At 43.7% G+C, this 22,643-nt stretch overlaps 1 protein-coding gene across 7 annotated transcripts in view; it reads left to right on the top strand.

Moving 5' to 3' along the window:
* The first annotated feature begins 271 nt into the window (after positions 1-271).
* atosb (atos homolog b) overlaps positions 272-22,643 on the top strand; it is a 40,904-nt gene continuing 18,532 nt past the window's right edge. For 3 of the 7 annotated variants that reach the window (XM_029718030.1, XM_029718025.1, XM_029718028.1), the window contains exon 1: positions 272-778. The gene's annotated coding sequence lies outside the window, so the exon portion shown is untranslated. Of the gene's footprint in view, positions 779-8,945; positions 8,970-20,672; positions 21,071-22,643 lie in introns of those variants that run through there. The other 4 variants (XM_029718026.1, XM_029718029.1, XM_029718027.1 and 1 more) reach the window with 4 other exon arrangements.

Below are 22,643 nucleotides of genomic sequence, written 5' to 3'. Positions count from 1 at the left end.
CGGGTCCGTTCGGGTCCAGGTACCCCTTTAAAAAAATATATTGGGTCTATTCGGATCCGGGTCTGATTGTCCTGGGTCTGTCTAGGTCCAACTTTTTGGACCCGAGAAGACCTTAAACTCTATTTCTCTCTAGTTTGCTTTCTGCAACCAGGAGAGGCAAGGGACGTGTACTAGCACGTGTACTGGGCGTGTCTTAGCCAAACATTGCCAACCCCTAAGCCAATGATATTATGAGATATTTGAATATATTTGTTTAATACAAAATCCGTCTGAATACTGAGCTCTGGTTGGTTCGTGGAAGTCCAACTGACCAATCGCTTAAATGACAGGTGCCCAGCTGGCCGTAAACCCCGCCTCTCCTATTGATTTTTCAGCAAACCCCGGAAACATCGTTCTTTAAAGGGACGCTGATCTATTTCATGGCGGAGGTCTTCAACGAGCACAGCTGAAGCGCAGGAAAGCAAATACGAGCGACGTAGGCAGACAGCAAAGCAAAAGAGCTAGCTAGTTGTGTTCAGAGAGAAGAGGAGAGACGACAAGACAGACTTTTTTTTTTTTCTTCCCCGATGACCGACGCTGAAATCAACCTTTCTTCAAAGCTAGCTAACGTTTATATAGCAATCCGATCTTTGAATTTAAACAGAGACGTTTGATGTGAAGTCGGCCAGGGTTGTCCTGCAGCGAAAAATAAAAGGCCAAAACTGCGTTTCTGAGACGAAGGGAATGTCTAATTAACATCCCTGTACGTGTCAAGCCTGTCATTCCCTTTACAGCGCTGGTGAGTAACAAAGCGTTTTCATGTTCAGTCAATTCTGCTCTTATTCCTTCCCTATGCTGGAAACTAGGTGGCTAACGCTTGTTTAACGGCTTACATTTAGGATTTATCGTGTAAAAACACTGTCGATATTGTACTATTGTAATGACTTTATAATAACCACTTATGTATTTCATGGTTATAAATGTGAACAGTGGTCTTTTGTGGGGAAAAAAACAGACAAATGATGCAATACATCAAGGCAGCTGGCTACATGGTAGTCTATAACTGTTTAGTACTGCATTATTTTCTTTGCCATTTGAAATACCAGACAAGCCCTGAATACAATGTCATGACACACACACTGTATGTCTGCCAAGGGGGCGTTCCTCTGCTTTGTTTGCCATCCTCTTCCTTAACAAAAAAAAAGAGACTTGTGCGTCCGTGTGCAGAATAAGAACAAGGAGATGAAGTCCAATCCTGTGTGTGTGTGTGTGTGTGTGTGTGTGTGTGTGTGAAGCACACAGTCTGCAATCCATGCATGCCTTAACTACGTACAGATGCAATGCATTTAGCGTAGTACTGTCTGTAGGTCGTAGCGTATGTGCGCGACGGAGGGTCGTGGAAGTCACTACCATACACATACAGCCATACATCTTTTTGAGTTGATGACGGTATCATGGCGGTGGAATAACCTTAATACTATTGCTCTAAATAACAGCATAGGTGAGGGAAGGGAATCCCCCCCGCTGGTTTCATTGTTCCGTAAGAGGAGATGCTGCGAGATAGATGGAAATGCATTGGAGGGAGGCTGTCCACTGGGACACCACACCTGTGGTCCAATGTACTGACTCGAGCTACAATGCCACAGTTATTACTGCTGCTATGTTGCGTAACGGCATTGTTGCAGTAGGCTAGCAGCCTTTGCTACTGTGATAAGAAGTGCAGTGACGTAGAGGTGTGTGATTTGAGCAGAGCTGCAGGGCCCTCCCCTTTGTATTCACCAACAGGGCAAGATAGCGTTGGCAAACACATTACACGTATACACACACACATTTTATATACACGCACAGTCTTTACAGTACCAACATACAAAGACACAGCATGCAGGCACACACACACAGTAAAAACTATACTCAAATACAATGCACACTAAACGATGCTCAAATACAATACACACTCAACTATGCTCAAATACAACAGTGGTTTAGCCAAACATTTGTTGGTGGGTGGCCCTGCAAAAATAATGTACTTTTTTTTTAACACAAACACCTCTTTGCACTTCCTTATCTGACCTGCACATGCAGCCCAGGGACAAGTACCGCCTCCCTCCCTCTCTTCCTTTTCAATTCAATTTAAGGGGCTTTATTGGCATGGGAAACAGATGTTTACATTGCCAAAGCAAGTGAAATAGATCATCAAAAATGTGTTTGCAGTAAACATTACACTTACAAAAGATCCAAAATAATAAAAGACATTTCAAATGTCATATTATATGCAAATAGTTTGTGACCTGTTATGTCACACTGTGGTATTTCACCCAGTAGATATGGGAGTTTATCAAAATTGGGTTGTTTTGAATTCTTTGTGTTTCTGTGTCATCTGAGGGAAGTACGTGTCTCTATGGTCATACATTTGGCAGCAGGTTAGGAAGTGCATCTCAGTTTCCACCTCATTTTGTGGGCAGTGTGCACATAGGCAGACCTGGCTCTCAAGAGAAGATAGGCTTTCTCAATAGCAAGGCTATGCTCACCGAGTCTGTACATAGTCAAAGCTTTCCTTAATTTTGGGTCAGTCACAGGGCAGGTATTCTGCCACTGTGTACTCTCTGTTTAGGGCCAAATAACATTCTAGTTTGCTCTGTTTTTGGTTTATTCTTTCCAATGTGTCAAGTAATTATCTTTCTGTTTTCTCATGATTTGGTTGGGTGTAACTGTGTTGCTGTCCTGGGGCTCTGTGGGGTCTGTTTGTGAACAGAGCCTCAGGACCAGCTTGCTTAGGGGACTCTTCTGTAGGTGATGGCTTTGTTATGAAAGGTTTGGGAATCGCTTCCTTTTAGGTGGTTGTAGAATTTTAACAGCTGCTTTCTGGATTTTGATAATTAGTGGGTGTTAGCCTAATTCTGCTCTGAATAGATTATTTGTTGTTTTACGTTGTACACAGAGGATATTTTTACAGAATTCTGCATGCAGAGTCTCAATTTGGTGTTGGTCCTCTTTTGTGAATTATTGGTTGGTGAGTGGACCCCAGACCTCACAACTATAAAGGGCAATGGGTTCTTTAACTGATTCAAGTATTTTTAGCCAGATCCTAATTGGTATGTTGAATTTTATGTTCCTTTTGATGGCATAGAAGGCCCTTCTTGCATTGTCTCCTCTCTCGCATGCTTTCTCGCTCTCTCTCCCTCTCTTGTTCGCTCTCCCACTCTCAATTTCCGTCTCTCCTTCTCTTTCTTTTATCATGTTAAAACCAGTGGGCATTGTCCTCAGCGATGAATGACCAGCCTGATCACAAGAAATAAACAGCGATTTCGAACATTTGAAAAGGTCCTAAGAACTTCGATATACACACATAGGAGCTATGTCTACAGTTGAAGTCTGAAGTTAACATACACCTTAGCCAAATACATTTAAACTCAGTTTTTCACAATTCCTGACATTTAATCCTAGTAAAAATTCCCTGTCTTAGGTCAGTTAGGATCACCACTTTATTTTAAGAATGTGAAATGTCAGAATAATAGTAGAGCGACTGATTTATTGCAGCTTTTATTTCTTTTATCACATTCCCAGTGGGTCAGAAGTTCACATACACTCAATTAGTATTTGATAGCATTGCCTTTAAATTGTTTAACTTGGGTCAAACGTTTCGGGTAGCCTTCCACAAGCTTCCCACAATAAGTTGGGGGAATTTTGTCCCATTCCTCCTGACAGAGCTGGTGTAACTGAGTCAGGTTTGTAGGCCTCCTTGCTCGCACACGCTTTTTCAGTTCTGCTCACACATTTTCTAGAGGATTGAGGTCAGGGCTTTGTGATGGCCACTCCAATACCTTGACTTTGTTGTCCTTAAGCCATTTTGCCACAACTTTGGAAGTATGCTTGGGGTCATTGTCCATTTGGAAGACCCATTTGCGACCAAGCTTTAACTTCCTGACTGATGTCTTGTGATGTTGCTTCAATATATCCACATAATTTTCCTACCTCATGATGCCATCTATTTTGTGAAGTACACCAGTCCCTGCTGGAGCAAAGCACCCCCACAACATGATGCTGCCACCCCCGTTCTTCAGTTGGGATGGTGTTCTTCGGCTTGCAAGCCTCCTTTTTCCTCCAAACATAATGATGGTCATTATCGCCAAACAGTTCTATTTTTTTGAACCTGTTTCCTCCAGCATCTTCACAAGGTCCTTTGCTTTTGTTCTGGGATTGAAATGCACTTTTTGCACCAAAGTACGTTCATTTCTAGGCGACAGAACACGTCTCCTTCCTGAGCGGTATGACGGCTGCGTGGTCCCATGGTGTTTATACTTGCGTACTATTGTTTGTACAGATGAACGTGGTACCTTCAGGCATTTGGAAATTGCTTCCAAGGTTGAACCAGACTTGTGGAGGTCTACAATTTTTTTTCAGAGGTCTGTGCTGATTTCTTTTGATTTTCCCATGATGTCAAGCAAAGAGGCACTGAGTATGAATAGGCCTTGAAATACATCCACAGGTACACCTTCAATTGACTCAAATGATGTCAATTAGCCTATCAGAAGCTTCTAAAGCCATGACATTATTTTCTGGAATTTTCCAAGCTGTTTAAAGGCACAGTCAACTTAGTGTATGTAAACCTCTGACCCACTGGAATTGTGATACAGTGAAATAATCTGTCTGTAAACAATTGTTAGAAAAATGACTTGTGTCATGCAGAAAGTAGATGTCCTAACCGACTTGCCAAAACTATAGTTTGTTAACAAGAAATTTGTGGAGTGGTTGAAAAACGATTTTTAATGACTCCAACCTAAGTATATGTAAACTTCCAACTTCAACTGTATGTCTCATATCTATATATATATCAAATTAGAGGATTCGGCTATTTCAGCCACACCCGTTGCTGACAGGTGTATCAAATTGAGTACACCACCATGCAATCTCCATAGACAAACATTGGCAGTAGAATGGCATTACTGAAAGCTCAGTGACTTTCAACATGGCACCTTCATAGGATTCCAGCTTTCCAACAGTTTGTCAAATGTGTAAACCTTGCCGCCATTGGACTCTGGAGCAGTGGAAGTGCGTTCTCTGGAGTGATGAATTACGCTTTAATATCTGGCAGTCTGAAGGACTAATCTGGGTTTGGCAAATGCCAGGAGAATGCTACCTGCCTCAATGTATAGTGCCAACTATAAAGTTTGGTGGAGGAGGAATAATGGCTGTTTTTCATGGTTCGTGCTAGGCCCCTTAGTTCCAGTGAAGGGAAATCTTAACGCTACAGCATACAATGACATTGTAGATGATTCTGTGCTTCTAACTTTGTGGCAACTGTTTCGGGAAGGCCCTTTCCTGTTTCAGCATGACAATGCCCCCGTGCACAAAGTGAGGTCCACACAGAAATGGTTTATTGAGATCATTGTGGAAGAACTTCACTGGCCTGCACAGAGCCCTGACCTCAACCCCATCGAGAACCTTTGGGATGAATTGGAACGCCGACTGCGAGGCAGTCCTAATCGCCCAACATCAGTGTCCGACCTCACTAATGCTCTTGTGGCTTAATGTAAGAAAGTCCCCGCAGCAATGTTCCAACGTCTAGTGGAAATTCTTCCCAGAAGAGCGAAGGCTGTTACAGCAGCAAAGGGGGGACCAACTCCATATTAATGCCTATGATTTTGGAATGAGATGTTGGATGAGCAGGTGTCCACATACTTTTGGTCATGTCGTGTATTCCTTCCTCTGTGCTCACAAAAAAAGAAAAAGGTCTGACACTGGCTGCAAACTCATGATGCTCGGAGTGGGAGCGCACAGCTTAGACTGCTGCATCACCGCAGTTCGCAATGCTCTAGTGAGCCGTGAAAATACTTGATGATAGTTGATGCAAACAGCACTTTGTTTTTAATTATTTTATTTTAAAGGGAAGATTGCAGAATTAGGTTGCTCTTAAATGTTCTGATTTGGTTTCATCCTTCAAACTAAAAGTCCCAATACGACATGCCATTTTGTATTTTGTGAGAAATGTTTATTTTATCACAATAGTAGACATTGAATGTCTATAACCAAACTGGCTACAATTCTGTTGTTGGCCCATGGTAGCTAATGCTAGGCACATGCTAACCTGAATACTAACATTACTAGCAACAGTAACAGTAAATCCAGGTATAATGGCTAACACAAACATTGGCTACCATGATATCCTGCAAGTTATGTCAGCCAGTAAAGATCAGGCAGTTCTGCACAAATAAAGACCTACCTTGAAATACACAATAATTAATCCGATTGGTATTTGACCATTCAGTTCTGCAAAACGTGCAGTGTTGATAGAGTTGTTGTAGCTAGGTAGGTAGCTAGGTAGCTAGCTAGGTAGCTAGCTACCAGCTAGGTAGCTAGCTAGGTTATTCCATCCCAAAACACCATGCTAGATCAGAGTGGGCCAGTTCGGCTCTCATCGTTTTTGTTTAATCTTTAAATCAGTTACTAGCAACATAACATGACAAACTCTTTTGGTCACTTTAGTACCTACTTACTTACCCGATTGGCCTCAGTCACCAGCAGGCCGTTCTTTTTCTTGACGTCCAAAGCCGCAATGTATTGTTGTTGAATTAGTTTTTTATTAATGTGATTGAAATTGCGAAAATAGAAGTGTAATTATTTGTGTATTGGTTATATTAGACTTGTGGAATATTAATTGTGCAACCTTTCCTTTAAGCCTTTTCCCAAAGGTCTGTCTGTTTTTTATTTGACCTTTTCTTTAACTAGGCAAGTCAGTTAAGAACAAATTCTTATTTACAGTGACAGCCTAGGAACAGTGGCTTAACTGCCTTGTTCAGGGGCAGAACGACAGATTTGTACCATGTCAGCTCGGGGATTCAATCTTGCAACCTCCAACGCTCTAACCACTAGGCTACCTGCCTCTCTAACCACTAGGCTACCTGCCTCTCTAACCACTAGGCTACCTGCCTCTCTAACCACTAGGCTACCTGCCGGTCTGTCTGTGATAGAGATTCTCAGCTTTTCTTGACATCACACTCCACAAAGCAAGTCCTGCAGGCTCTGGTGTTATCTTATCTACAATGCCCAGAACAGAGCAACACATTTTGCTCTTCATTGTAATCATATGGCTGAAATCAATACTTTGCATGCCAGTCTCTCTTGGCTAAGAGTTGAGGAAAGACTGACTGCTTCACTTCTTGTTTTGTAAGAAACAGTCATGTTGGAAATTCCAAATTGGTTGCATAGTCAACTTACACAAAGCACTGCCACACACACTTATCCCACCAGCGGTCTTTTCACAGTCCCCAAATCCAGAACAAATTCAAGAAAACATACAGTATTATATAGAGCCATTATTGTATGGAACTCCATTCCATCTCATATTGCTCAAGTGAACAGCAAACCTGGTTTAAAAAACAGATAAAGCAACAGCTCACGGCACAATTCCTCTCCCCCAGATGACATGTATGTGTAACTGATACACACACACACACACACACACACACACACACACACACACACACACACACACACACACACACTACATGTTAATGTTTTTAAATGTACAGTACCAGTCAAAAGTTTGGACACACCTACCAGTCAAAACTTTGGACACACCTACACATTCAATGGTTCGTCTTTTGTTTTCAATATTATTCTACAATGTAGAAAATAGTAAAGACATCAAAACTCGGAAATAGCACATATGGAATCATGTAGTAACCAAAAATGTATTAAACAAATCAAAATATTTTTATTTGAGATTCTTCAAAGTAGCCACCCTTTGCCTTGAAAGCTTTGCACACTCTTGGCATTTTATCAACCAGCTTCATGAGGTAGTCACCTGGAATGCATTTCAATTATCAGGTGTGCCTTGTTAAAAGTTTTTAATTTCATTTGAGCCAATCAGTTGTGTTGTGACAAGGTAGAGGTGGTATACAGAAGATAGCCCTATTTGGTAAAAGACCAAGTCCATATTATAGCAAGAACAGCTCAAATAAGCAAGAGAGACAACAGTCATATCACATTTTATTTGTCACATGAGCCGAATACAACAGGTGTAGACCTTTACAGTGAAATACTGAATACAAGCCCTTAATCAACAATGCCCTTTTTAGAAGAAATAAGTGTTACGTAAAGAAATAAAAGTAACAAACATTGATCATTACTTTAAGAGTTGAAGGTCAGTCAATCCAAGACATTTTAAGAACTTTGAAAGTTTCTTCAAGTGCGGTTGAAAAAACCATAGAGCGCTGTGATGAAATTGTCTCTTATGAGGACGCCACAGGAAAGGAAGACCCAGTGTTACCTCTGCTGCAGAGGATAAGTTCATTAGTTACCAGACTCAGAAATCGGCAATTTACTGCACCTCAGATTGCAGCCCAAATAAATGCTTCACAGAGTTCAAGTAACAGACAACTCAACATCAACTGTTCAGAGGAGACTGGGTGAATCAGGCCTTCATAGTTGAAATGCAGCAAAGAAACCACTACTAAAGGACACCAATAAGAAGAAAAGACTTGCTTGGGCCAAGAAACACGAGCAATGGACATTAGAGCGGTGGAAATCTGTCCTTTGGTCTGAAGAGTCCAAATTTGCGATTATTATTTTTTTTGGTTCCAACTGCCGTGGTTTTGTGAAATGCAGAGTATGTGAACGGATCTCTGCATGTGTGGTTCCCACCGTGAAGCATGGAGGAGGCGGTGTGATGGTGTGGGGGTGGTTTGCTGGTGACAATCTCAGTGATTTATTTAGAATTCAAGGCACACTTAATCAGCATGGCTACCGCAGAATTCTGCAGTGATACGCCATCCCATCTGGTTTGCACTTAGTGGGACTATTGTTTTGTTTTTCAACAGGACAATGACCCAAAACACATCTCCAGGGTGTGTAAGGGCTACTTGACCAAGAAGGAGAGTGATGGAGTGCTTCGTTAGATGACCTGGCCTCCACAATCACCCGACCTCAACCCAATTCAAGTGGTCAGCATATGTGTGAACTCCTTCAAGACTGTTGGAAAGGCATTCCAGGTGACTACCTCATGAAGTTGGTTGAGAGAATGCCAAGAGTGTGCAAAGCTGTCATCAAGGCAAAGGGTGGCTATTTGAAAAATCTCAAATATAAAATATATTTAGATTTAACACTTTTATTTTTGTATTTTTGTATTTTTTTTGGTTACTACATGATTACATGTGTTATTTTATAGTTTTGATGTCTTCACTATTATTCTACAATGTAGAAAAAAAACAGACTTGAATGAGTAGATGTGTCCAAACTTTTGACTGGTACTGTATGTCAATTGTAAAGTATTTTGTCTAATGTCTTTTCGTTATGTGTCAGACCCCAGTAAGACCAGCTGTCTCCATTGGCGTCCGCTAATGGGGATCCTAATAAAAATCTAAACCCAAACCATAGCCCTAATCTTAACCACTCAGAATGAATACCCTTTGAGTTGTTTCTGTTTGCACCCTGCAACCAAGCAGAATTTGTTCTGTCACCACATGGAATTAATGCATAAAAAATAGTTCATCCATAATACATTAAATTTCAAAGGAATACTATGAGATCAAATCAGTTTATTTGTAACGTGCGCCGAATACAACCGGTGTAGACCTTATAGTGAAATGCTGAATACAACCGGTGTAGACCTTACAGTGAAATGCTGAATAGAACCGGTGTAGACCTTTCAGTGAAATGCTGAATACAACCGGTGTAGACCTTACAGTGAAATGCCGAATACAACAGGTGTAGACCTCACAGTGAAATGCTGAATACAACCGGTGTAGACCTTACAGTGAAATGCCGAATACAACCGGTGTAGACCTTACAGTGAAATGCTGAATACAACAGGTGTAGTAGACCTTACAGTGAAATGCCGAATACAACAGGTGTAGTAGACCTTACAGTGAAATGCCGAATACAACAGGTGTAGACCTTACAGTGAAATGCCGAATACAACAGGTGTAGTAGACCTCACAGTGAAATGCTGAATACAACAGGTGTAGACCTTACAGTGAAATGCCGAATACAACCGGTGTAGACCTTACAGTGAAATGCTGAATACAACCGGTGTAGACCTTACAGTGAAATGCTGAATACAACAGGTAGTTGTATTAACCATGTACGTTAATACAGCCAGAGGAATTCCAACCACTTATCACAATTAACCCAAAGTGCATTAAATCTATCTAACAGATGAAATGTTCCTTAAAGGTGAAGTCACTACAAACATGAAGAAATAGAGATCTCTTACAGTGAAATGCTTACTTACAGGCTCTAACCAATAGTGCAATATTTAAGTAAAAAAAAAAAGGTATTAGGTGAACAATAGATAAGTAAAGAAATAAAAACAGTAAAAAAGAGACAAATAACTGTAGCGAGGCTATATACAGACACCGGTTAGTCAGGCTGATTGAGGTAGTATGTACATGTAGATATGGTTAAAGTGACTATGCATATATGATGAACAGAGAGTAGCAGTAGCGTAAAAGAGGGGGTGGTGGGACACAATGCAGATAGCCCGGCTAGCCAATGTGCGGGAGCACCAGTTAGTCACGCTAATGGAGGTAGTATGTACATGAATGTATAGTTAAAGAGACTATGCATATATGATAAACAGAGAGTAGCAGCAGCGTAAAAGAGGGGTTGGGGATCTTGCTTGAATAACCACTTCCTCCTTCGCTCTTTAAATAGCTCTTAAACGCCACACACACATTATGGAACCAGGCTCGTGACTAGTATACATAAAAAAAAAAAATCACACACTACCAAAGTTAAAAACTCTCCACTGGCTGGTTCTGACATGCCCCTTTGCTTTGACTCAACAAAACATATGTTAGGAGACACACACACAGTCCTCTCTGTCTGTGGTTCTTGTTCATTAACATACAGTACCAAGGCCTGTGCCAAACCAAACCCCTTCGACTGTGAGACAGACTGAGAGAGAACGCAGAGAAGAAAACAAGGGGGGAGAGAGACCCACACACATACACTATCCCCTACTATTCGTACTGCAACACTCAAAATGTCTATCTGTTTGGAAACCTTTTTGAGTGCAGGTAAGGGATAGACAACGAGAGGCTATGTGTTCTATGGAAAATACTGAATGACTTGTGCTTTTCTACAAGGTGTTGCATTATTTTCCAAAGAAATCATAAAGCCCCTCCTATTTGTGTGTGTGTGTGTGTGTGTGTGTGTGTGTGTGTGTTGATATGTAGGCTTCGTGTCCCTCTTTTTAAATGTTTTATTCTTGTCTATTAATGTTCTGTATTATGTCATGTTTTGTGTGGACCCCATGAGAATTACCTGCAGCTTTCGTAAAACGGCTAATGGGGGTCCTAACAAAGACGGTGGAGAGGAGGATGTGATGGTTCAGCGTGTTGAAGGCAGTGGAGAGAGATAGATATCTATATATATCACCCTCAAGTGTTTTGGAAAGAAGAGATACAGGTCTGTAGTTTTTGACGTCGGAGGAGCTGTGTTGGTTTCTTGAGGAGTGGAGCGACTCTATCCATCTTGAAGTTAGAGGGGATGCAGCCAGGAAATAGGAATGGCAGAAGGCTTGCACCTTGAGGGGACACACAAAACACTCTTATTCAGCTGTCTCCATAGGAGTACGCTTTTTGGTTCCAGGTCGTACCCTCTGTGGAAAGGGTTCTACATGTAAACCAAAACAGTTCTACTTGGAACCAAAAGGGTTCTACATGTAAACCAAAACAGTTCTACTTGGAACCAAAATGGTTCTACATGTAAACCAAAACAGTTCTACTTGGAACCAAAAGGGTTCTACATGTAAACCAAGAAGGGTTCTTCAAAAAGTTCTCATATGGGGACCGGTGGAGAACCCTTTTAGGTTCTAGATAGCATCTTTTTTTTTTAAGTGCACTTAAAAAAACGCTGGGACAACACCAGGACGAGTGTGTTGGGCCGGGACGGTACCAGTACCGCTATACTTATTAGTATCGTGGCAAGGAATAAAACATGAAGCAGGTTTTAACTTCTTCAGGAAAACAGCCCTGATGTTGGAAATAATCATCCTTATGTTGATATCTAGAGTCGCATGTATTTATTTATTTAAATATATTTATTTAAATAAATGTATTTATTTAAGTTATTGCACACAATATGTTACATACAGCAGGTTTTAAATAACCAAAGTGTTTAGTCTACTTCGTGTTTTTATTTTTGTCATTGGAAAAATATTGTGACACTGGTATCGTGTGTGTGTGTGTGTGTGTGTGTGAGAGAGAGAGAGACATGGGAACATCGGTGTGTATGGTTTTCAGTGTAATCTCAAACCTTGTTGATTTATTCCTCGCTGGGCACAGACGTCAGTTCAACGTCTGGTTTTGATTCACGTTAGGTTGTTATGTCACCATGTCATTGGATTTAGGTTAAAAGTTGGATAAAGAAAAGACGATGACTTTTTGAAAATCCAATCAGTTTTCTACGCTGATAAAACTACATGACATAACGTTTTTCAGGGGTTAAATGACATGGCAGTAAGGTCTGTGCTTATATCACTCTGAGGAACCAGATACCCTAGAATACATACTGTACTCAGCCATTAACTGGTAAAGAGGAACTAAGGTGAACATAAAGATCAATCCACACACAGGCACCACACACACATCGTTGGGGCTTATCCATGTTAGCTTGGGGGACAGTCAGGAGAGGTGGTGGTCTGTGGAAGCTCTAGCAAAGGAACAGTACGGTTAATCCTAACCACACACACACACACTTCTCTTTTTCTCTGTCACACACACACACACACACACAGCTAGACAGGCCCTAGTTGTTGCCATCGAGACAGAGTGTCATTCTAAACACCGTGGGCGGATGTCCTAATGCAGGGATCATCAACTAGATTCAGCCGCGGGCCGATATTTTCTTGAGCGGATGGTCGGGTGGGCCAGAACATAATTACAAATCATTTGTAGACTGCAAATTAACCGCAAGAAGCCCAAATGGATATATTTGACTAAAACAATCATTTCGAACCTTGCTTACATTTGTAAGTGTCTATTATGCATGGGAATAGTTTTTTTGCTCTGAAAACCTGGGGGGGGGGGCAAATAAAACCATTGCCAGTTGGGGAACCCTAGTGTGTGTGTGTGTGTGTGTGTGTGTGAACAGACATCTATTCTTAGCTTTTTTCAGCTGTACTCAGACACCCTTGAACAGGGGAGGGACTTGAGAAGAGGCCACACCCCATTTTCATTATATGGAAGTTAACAAGGGTTCTTAAAGGGGCAGGTGTGTGTGTGTGCGCATGTTGGATCCTAAATAACAGCGTTGTCTAGTGAGATTCAAAAGTTCCTATTTTATTGTTTTCTCAGCTGAGGTGAAATATGTTTTATTGAATATAAGGTATCTTTTACAAGTGAGACCTGAGTACAAAAATACAAGCAGAAGACAAGAGCAGACAACATGAGTTTTTGACACACTTGAACCTCTACTGGAAACAAAGGTCTTTGTTTCTGTCTTTCTTTCTTCCCCCTCTCTACTCTCCTCCCTTCTCTCTATATTTGGAGGTGCATAGCTGAAGAAACTTCTGTTGTTTTGCAAGAGACACACACACACACACACACACACACTATCACATCCTTTCTATGTACAAATAACAACCTAGACCTAACACACTGTTTCAGGAAATAACAGCTTCTGTTTTGCAAGCTTCTATTAATTCTGCTCCTACACACTCACTCACTCTCACACACACACCCCTTCTATAAACCTCCCTAAACATGAGCTAGGAGGCAGGTTAGAGCTTCTGGTTTAGTGTAACAGATGATTGACACCGTTGTGGGAAAGCTAACTGTGTGTTAAAAATAACCAATCCTAAATAGATGCTGTCTGGTGCCTAAGAGAATGAAGATTCAAATATACATCCCCCTTACACACACACAGAGAAAGGCTGTTTTAGGAGCGTTCTCTGCTCTCTCTCTGTTTCTGCAAAACAGGCCGAGCAGGTGGGAGGAGCTTCGGCTTCCCCTAGCCAATCAGAGCCTCGGTTACTCCAGCTGACCCCCCCCCCCCTTCTCTCAGCCAATCAGAAGCCAGCTCCTCTCCCCCCTTCTTTTCTATATGTGTTTAGTGCTGACTGGATCTACCAGCTGGGAGGAAGAGACAGAGAAAAGGGCAGAGGGGCTGAGATAGAGGAGGCCTGACGACAGAGAAAGAGAGGCTACAGGGGATGAGGAGAGAGGGAGGGAGAGGCTACGGGGGAAGAGAAGGAGAGAAAGAGAGGCTACAGGGGATGAGGAGAGAGGGATGGAGAGGCTACGGGGGAAGAGAAGGAGAGAAAGAGAGGCTACGGGGGAAGAGGAGAGAGGGAGGGAGAGGCTACGGGGGAAGAGAAGGAGAGAAAGAGAGGCTACAGGGGATGAGGAGAGAGGGAGGGAGAGGCTACGGGGGAAGAGAAGGAGAGAAAGAGAGGCTACAGGGGATGAGGAGAGAGGGAGGGAGAGGCTACGGGGGAAGAGAAGGAGAGAAAGAGAGGCTACGGGGGAAGAGGAGGAGAGAAAGAGAGGCTACGGGGGAAGAGAAGGAGAGAAAGAGAGGCTACAGGGGATGAGGAGAGAGGGAGGGAGAGGCTACGGGGGAAGAGGAGAGAGGGAGGGAGAGGCTACGGGGGAAGAGAAGGAGAGAAAGAGAGGCTACGGGGGATGAGGAGAGAGGGAGGGAGAGGCTACGGGGGAAGAGAAGGAGAGAAAGAGAGGCTACAGGGGATGAGGAGAGAGGGATGGAGAGGCTACGGGGGAAGAGAAGGAGAGAAAGAGAGGCTACGGGGGAAGAGGAGAGAGGGAGGGAGAGGCTACGGGGGAAGAGAAGGAGAGAAAGAGAGGCTACAGGGGATGAGGAGAGAGGGAGGGAGAGGCTACGGGGGAAGAGAAGGAGAGAAAGAGAGGCTACAGGGGATGAGGAGAGAGGGAGGGAGAGGCTACAGGGGATGAGGAGAGAGGGAGGGAGAGGCTACGGGGGAAGAGAAGGAGAGAAAGAGAGGCTACAGGGGATGAGGAGAGAGGGAGGGAGAGGCTACGGGGGAAGAGAAGGAGAGAAAGAGAGGCTACAGGGGATGAGGAGAGAGGGAGGGAGAGGCTACGGGGAAGAGGAGGAGAGAGGGAGGGAGAGGCTACGGGGGAAGAGGAGAGAGAGAGGGAGGGAGAGGCTACGGGGGAAGAGAAGGAGAGAAAGAGAGGCTACAGGGGATGAGGAGAGAGGGAGGGAGAGGCTACGGGGGAAGAGAAGGAGAGAAAGAGAGGCTACAGGGGATGAGGAGAGAGGGAGGGAGAGGCTACGGGGGAAGAGAAGGAGAGGCTACAGGGGATGAGGAGAGAGGGAGGGAGAGGCTACGGGGGAAGAGAAGGAGAGGCTACAGGGGATGAGGAGAGAGGGAGGGAGAAGCTACGGGGGAAGAGAAGGAGAGGCTACGGGGGAAGAGGAGAGAGGGAGGGAGAGGCTACGGGGGAAGAGAAGGAGAGCGAGAGACACCCTACTAGAATCTGAAGTCAAATGTTTGCTGATGATTTGGTGCTTCTGTCACCAACCAAGGAGGGCTAACAGCAGCACTTAGATCAAATCAAATGTTATTAGTCATATGCGCCGAATATAACAGGTGTAGACCTTACAGTGAAATGCTTACTTACGAGCCCCTAACCAACTATACAGTTATTAAAAATATGGTTAAGAATAAGAAATAAAAGTAACAAGTAATTAAAGAGCAGCAGTAAAATGACAATAGCGAGACTATATACAGGGGGGTACCGGTACAGAGTCAATGTGCGGGGGCACCGGTTAGTTGAGGTAATATGTACATGTAGGTAGAGTTATTAAAGTGACTATGCATAGATAACAAGAGAATAGCAGCGGTGTAAAAGAGGGGGGGGGGGGGGGCATTTGATTAGGTGTTCAGGTGTCTTATGGCTTGGGCTTGGGGGTAGAAGCTGTTTAGAAGCCTCTTGGACCTAGACTTGGTGCTCTGGTACCGCTTGCCGTGCTGAGAACAGTCTATGACAAGAGTGGCTGGCGTCTTTGACAATTTTTAGGGCCTTCCTCTGACACTGCCTGGTATAGAGGTCCTGGATGGCAGGAAGCTTGGCCCCAGTGACGTACTGGGCCGTTCGCACTACCCTCTGTAGTGCCTTGCGGTCGGAGGCCGAGCAGTTGCCATACCAGGCAGTGATGCAATCAGTCAGGATGCTCTCGATGGTGCAGCTGTAGAACCTTTTGAGGATCTGAGGACCCATACCAAATCTTTTCAGTCTCCTGAGGGGGAATAGGTTTTTTCGTGCCGTCTTCATGACTGTCTTGGTGTGCTTGGACCATGTTAGTTTGTTGGTGATGTGGACACCAAGGAACTTGAAGATCTCAACATGCTCCACTGCAGCCCCATCGATGAGAATGGGGGCGTGCTCTGTCCTCTTTTTCCTGTAGTCCACAATCATCTCCGTTGTCTTGATCACGATGAGGGAGACGTTGTTGTCCACCACACAGCCAAGTCTCTGACCACCTCCCTATAGGCTGTCTCGTTGTTGTCGGTGATCAGGCCTACTGCTGTTGTGTCATCGGCAAACTTAATGATGGTGTTGGAGTCATGCCTGGCCGTGCAGTCATGGGTGAACAGGAGGGGACTGAGCACACACCCCTGAGGGGCCCCTGTGTTGAGGATCAGCGTGGCGGATGTGTTGTTACCTACCCTTACCACCTGGGGGTGGCCCGTCAGGAAGTCCAGGATCCAGTTGCAGAGGGAGGTGTTTATTCACAGGGTCCTTAGTTTATTGATAAGCTTTGAGGGCACTATGGTGTTGAATGCTGAGCTGTAGTCAATGAATAGTATTCTCGCATAGGTGTTTCTTTTGTCCAGGTGGGAAAGGCCAATGTGGAGTGCAATAGAGATTGCATCATCTGTGGATCTGTTGGGGTGGTATGCAAATTGGAGTGGGTCTAGGGTTTCTGGGATAATGGTGTTGATGTGAGTCATGACCAGCCTTTCGAAGCACTTCATGGCTACAGATGTGAGTGCTATGGGTTGGTAGTCATTTAGGCAGGTTACCTTAGTGTTCTTGGGCACAGGCACTATGGTGGTCTGCTTAAAACATGTTGGTATTACAGACTCGGACAGGGAGAGGTTGAAAATGTCAGTGAAGATACTTGCTAGTTGGTCAGCGCATGCTCACAGTACACATCCTGGTAATTTGTCTGGCCCTGCGGCCTTGTGAATATTGACCTGTTTAAATGGTCTTACTCACATCGGCTGCGGAGAGTGTGATCATAGTCTTCCAGAACAGTTGGTGCTCTCATGCATGTTTGTTATTTGCCTCGAAGCGAGCATAGAAGTAGTTTAGCTCGTCTGAGGCTCTTGTCACTGGGCAGCTCTCGGCTGTGCTTCCCTTTTGTAGTCTGTAATGGTTTGCAAGCCCTGCCACATCCGACAAGCGTCAGAGCCGGTGTAGTATGATTTGATCTTAGTCCTGTATTGACACTTTGACTGTTTGATGGTTCGTCAGAGGGCATAGCGGGATTTCTTATAAGCTTCTGGATTAGAGTCACGCTCCTTGAAAGCGGCAGCTCTAGTCTTTAGCTCAGCGCGGATGTTGCCTGTAATCCATGGCTTCTGGTTGGGGTATATACGTACGTTCACTGTGGTGACGACGTCATCGATGCACTTATTGATGAAGCCAGTGACAGATGTGGTGTACTCCTCAATGCCATCGGAGGAATCCCGGAACATATTCCAGTCTGTGCTAGCAAAACAGTACTGTAGCTTAGCATCTGCTTCATCTGACCCCTTTTTTATTGATCTAGTCACTGGTGCTTCCTGCTTTAATTTTTGCTTGTAAGCAGGAATCGGGAGGATAGAATTATGGTCATATTTGCCAAATTAAGGGCGAGGGAGAGCTTTGTGCGTGTCTCTGTGTATGGAGTAAAGGTGGTCCAGGGTTGTTGTTTTTTTTCCCCTCTGGTTGCACATTTAAAGTGCTGATAGAAATGTGGTAAAACTGATTTTATTTATCATTAAAGTCCCCGGCTACTAAGAGCCCCGCCTCTGGGTGAGCGTTTTCTTGTTTGATTATGGCAGAATACAGCTCATTCAATGCTGTCTTAGTGCCAGCCTCCGTCTGTGGAGGTATATAAACAGCTACGAAAAATACAGATGAAAACTCTCTAGGTAGGTAGTGTGGTCTGCAGTCTATCATAAGATACTCTACCTCAGGTGAGCAATAGCTCGAAACTTCCTTAGATATCGTGCACCAGCTGTTATTTACAAAAATACGTAGTCCTCTGCCCTTTGTCTTACCAGACGCCGCTGTTCTATCCTGCCGGTGCAGCGTATAACCAGCCAGCTGTATGTTGATAGTGTCGTCGTTCAGCCACATCTCTGTGAAGCATGAGGCCCCCCCCCCCGCTTTTTCTTCATCCAAACCCAGACAGCTGATGCAAAATCTGGATCCCTACAAATCAGCTGGGCTAGACAATCTGGACCCTCTCTTTCTAAAATTATCTACTGAAATTGTTGCAACCCCTATTTTACTATCCTATTCAACCTCTATTTTGTATAGTCTGAGATCCCCATCCTGCCCTACCTTTCTAAAATCTTCGAAAGCCAAGTTAGTAAACAGATCACCAACCATTTCGAATCCCACCGTACCTTCTCCACTATGCAATCTGGTTTCCGAACTGGTCATGGGTGCACCTCAGCCACTCTCAAGGTCTTAAACGATATCATAACCGCCATCGATAAAAGACAGTACTGTGCAGCCGTCTTCATCGACCTGACCAAGGCTTTCGACTCTGTCAATCACAGTGTTCTTATCGGCAGACTCAATAGCCTTCGCTTCTCAAATGACTGCCTCGCCTGGTTCACCAACTACTTCTCCGATAGAGTTCAGTGTGTCAAATTGGAGGGCCTGTTGTCCGGACCTCTGGCAGTCTCTATGGGGGTGCCACATGGTTCAATTCTCGGGCCGACTCTTTTCTCTGTATACATCAATGATGTCGCTCTTGCTGCTGGTGATTTTCTTATCCACCTCTATGCAGACGACACCATTCTGTAAACATCTGGCCCTTCTTTGGACACTGTGCTAACAAACCTCCAAACAAGCTTCAACGCCATACAACACTTCTTCCGTGGCCTCCAACTGCTTTTAAATGCTAGTAAAACTAAGTGCATGTTCTTCAACCAATTTGCTACCTGCACCCTCCTGCCCGACTAGCATCACTACTCTGGATGGTTCTGACCTAGAATATGTGGACAGATACCTAGGTGTCTGGTTAGACTGTAAACTCTCCTTCCAGACTCACATTAAGCATCTCCAATCTAGAATTAGTTTCCTATTTCGCAACAAAGCCTCCTTCACTCATGCCGCCAAACATACCCTCGTAAAACTGATTATACTACCGATCCTGACTATCCTACCGATCCTTGGCAATGTCATTTACAAAATAGCCCCCAACACTCAACTCAGACTACATCCAGTTTGCTATCACAGTGCCATCCGTTTTATCACCAAAGCCCCATATACTACCCACCACTGCGACCTGTATGCTCTAGTCGGCTGGTCCTCACTACGTACTTTTTGTCTAAGTTTAACAAGGACTCTTTCCTCCTCACCAGTGTCATGATCAAAGATATGATCAAGAGCCTCGTATACAGTATATCGTTTGGTCATTGTGCTGCCACAGAATGAATTGTGAGCAAGGCCTCAAAAAAGCTTTATATACCAGAGCTGCGAGAAATGTTCTATATATTATTGAAACAATGTTGTGATTGTTTGTGAGAATGCCAACAGGTGTGGTTCCTGTGGGGGAAAGATTCTATTGGGGAAAGGTTCCCGTGGGGGTTGCCATGGAAGCCAAGAAGGGGAGTGAGGTGTGTGTGTGTGTGTGTGTGCTCAAACACACATGCATGTGGGGGTCTGAGAGAGGAAGTGTTTTCCGTCTGATGAATGGGCATTTGCCTGAACTCGATTTTATACACTAATTGTAGTCTCACCCATTCATTTCTAATGACCGGTCATTTTTGATACCAAGTGTACACATGTTAAAGAAAACACCCAAAATGTAATGAAAATCATCAAAATGTATTTTGTGTGTTCAGATGCCCTGTGTGGACAAAGTCATGGTACCTTATGACAATCAGATTAAATGAACTACATTTTTCAGAGAGAGAACTTGTAAATCGGTCCAATTCGACCGGAACACAGCAGGAGGGTTAATGGGGGGGAAAAAAAGGATTCTGGCAGTCCTTGGTGAGTAACCACAGTCCTGATGTCTAGAAGTTATTTTCGGTCATAAGAAACGGTTACGGCAACATTATATACAAAATAAGTTACAAAAAAACATCTGCCTTCTCCGGCGCCAACACTTCTTCTGCACATCACAACACTGTATATAGACATAATATGACATTTGAAATGTCTTTATTCTTTTGGAACTTCTGTGAGCGTAATGTTGACTGTTAATTTTTATTGTTTATTTCACTTTTGTTTATCTTCACTTGCTTTGGAAATGTGAACATATGTTTCCCATACCAATAAAGCCCCTTAAATTGAATTTGTGGGGAGGGGAGAAGAGGCTACAAGGGAAGAGAAAGTTAGAGAGAGAGAGAGGCTACAGGGGAAGAGAAGGAGCCAGTGAACAGCCTTCATTGTTGTCAAGTTATTTGGGAGGACTGAAAGAAAGAGAGCGCAAGAGAGTAGGGGGAGGGGGAAGCAGAGTGAGCAAGCAAGAGAGGTGGGAGGGGGTTTGTGTGCATGTACGTGTTAAAGAGTGACTGAGGGAGCAAGAGGGATAGAGTTAATGTTGTTGGGCATACCAGGACATCACAGGAGGGGAGGGGAGCAGAAACGGCCTCTACACTACAGCAACCTGATCAGCACTGGCCTTGGGAACAACTTTTTCACACAGGACTGTTTCTCTCTTAAACACCCTATTCAGGCAGAGGAGGCCAAGCAAGGAATAAATAGTGGAGAAAGAGAAGGAGAGATGGAGTGAAGGCAAGCTGACCTGCTATACATAACTCTCAGCTGAAAGAGAGAGAGACACACCATTCACCAGAGGTACTTAGCTGTGTCTCTGTGAGGGTGAGAATGAAAATGGACAGAGAAGCCTTAGCTGGGTCTCTGTGAAGGTGAGAATGAAAATGGAGAGAGAAGCCTTAGCTGGGTCTCTGTGAGGGTGAGAATGAAAATGGACAGAGAAGCCTTAGCTGTGTCTCTGTGAGGGTGAGAATGAAAATGGAGAGACGCTCCCCATCTAACCTAACAGATCTTGAGAGGATCTGCAGAGAAGAATGTGAGAAACTCTCCAAATACAGGTGTGCCAAGCTTGTAGCGTCATACCCAAGAAGACTTGAGACTGTAATTGCTGCTAAAGGTGCTTCAACAAAGTACTGAGTAAAGGGTCTGAATTCTTATGTGAATGTTATATTTCAGTTTTTGTATTTATTTATACATTTGCAAAAAAATATCTACAAACCTGTTTTTGCTTTGTCATTATTGGGTATTCTGTGTAGATTGATTTTAGTCCATTATATAATAAGGCTGTAAGGTAACAGTGGAAAAAGTCAAGGGATCTGAATTCTTTCCGAATGCACTGTAAATCCCATCAAACTTTGATAGTGTCAAACTAAATGTTATTTGTCACATGCTTCGTAAACAACCGGTGTAGACTGACAGTGAAATACTTAATGAGCCGTTTTCCAACAATGCAGTTAAGATGAAAAATGTAATAAAAAAAATAGTGACACGATGAGTAAAAATAATATGGGCATATAGAGTCCCAGTACCGAGTCGATGTGCAGGGGTAATGAGGCTATATACAGTACCAGTACTGAGTCGATGTACAGGGGTAATGAGGCTATATACAGTACCAGTACTGAGTCGATGTACAGGGGTAATGAGGCTATATACAGTACCAGTACTGAGTCGATGTACAGGGGTAATGAGGCTATATACAGTACCAGTACTGAGTCGATGTACAGGGGTAATGAGGCTATATACAGTACCAGTACTGAGTCGATGTGCAGGGGTAATGAGGCTATATACAGTACCAGTACTGAGTCGATGTACAGGGGTAATGAGGCTATATACAGTACCAGTACTGAGTCGATGTACAGGGGTAATGAGGCTATATACAGTACCAGTACTGAGTCGATGTGCAGGGGTAATGAGGCTATATACAGTACCAGTACTGAGTCGATGTGCAGGGGTAATGAGGCTATATACAGTACCAGTACTGAGTCGATGTGCAGGGGTAATGAGGCTATATACAGTACCAGTACTGAGTCGATGTACAGGGGTAATGAGGCTATATACAGTACCAGTACTGAGTCGATGTACAGGGGTAATGAGGCTATATACAGTACCAGTACTGAGTCGATGTACAGGGGTAATGAGGCTATATACAGTACCAGTACTGAGTCGATGTGCAGGGGTAATGAGGCTATATACAGTACCAGTACTGAGTCGATGTACAGGGGTAATGAGGCTATATACAGTACCAGTACCGAGTCGATGTACAGGGGTAATGAGGCTATATAGAGTACCAGTACTGAGTCGATGTGCAGGGGTAATGAGGCTATATACAGTACCAGTACTGAGTAGATGTGCAGGGGTAATGAGGCTATATACAGTACCAGTACTGAGTCGATGTGCAGGGGTAATGAGGCTATATAGAGTACCAGTACTGAGTCGATGTACAGG

Source organism: Salmo trutta, chromosome 27 (genome assembly GCF_901001165.1).
Source record: "Salmo trutta chromosome 27, fSalTru1.1, whole genome shotgun sequence".
Classification (NCBI taxonomy): domain Eukaryota; kingdom Metazoa; phylum Chordata; class Actinopteri; order Salmoniformes; family Salmonidae; genus Salmo; species Salmo trutta.
The sequence above is the reverse complement of the archived record's forward strand: the minus strand, read 5'-3'. Positions and strand labels throughout refer to the sequence as shown.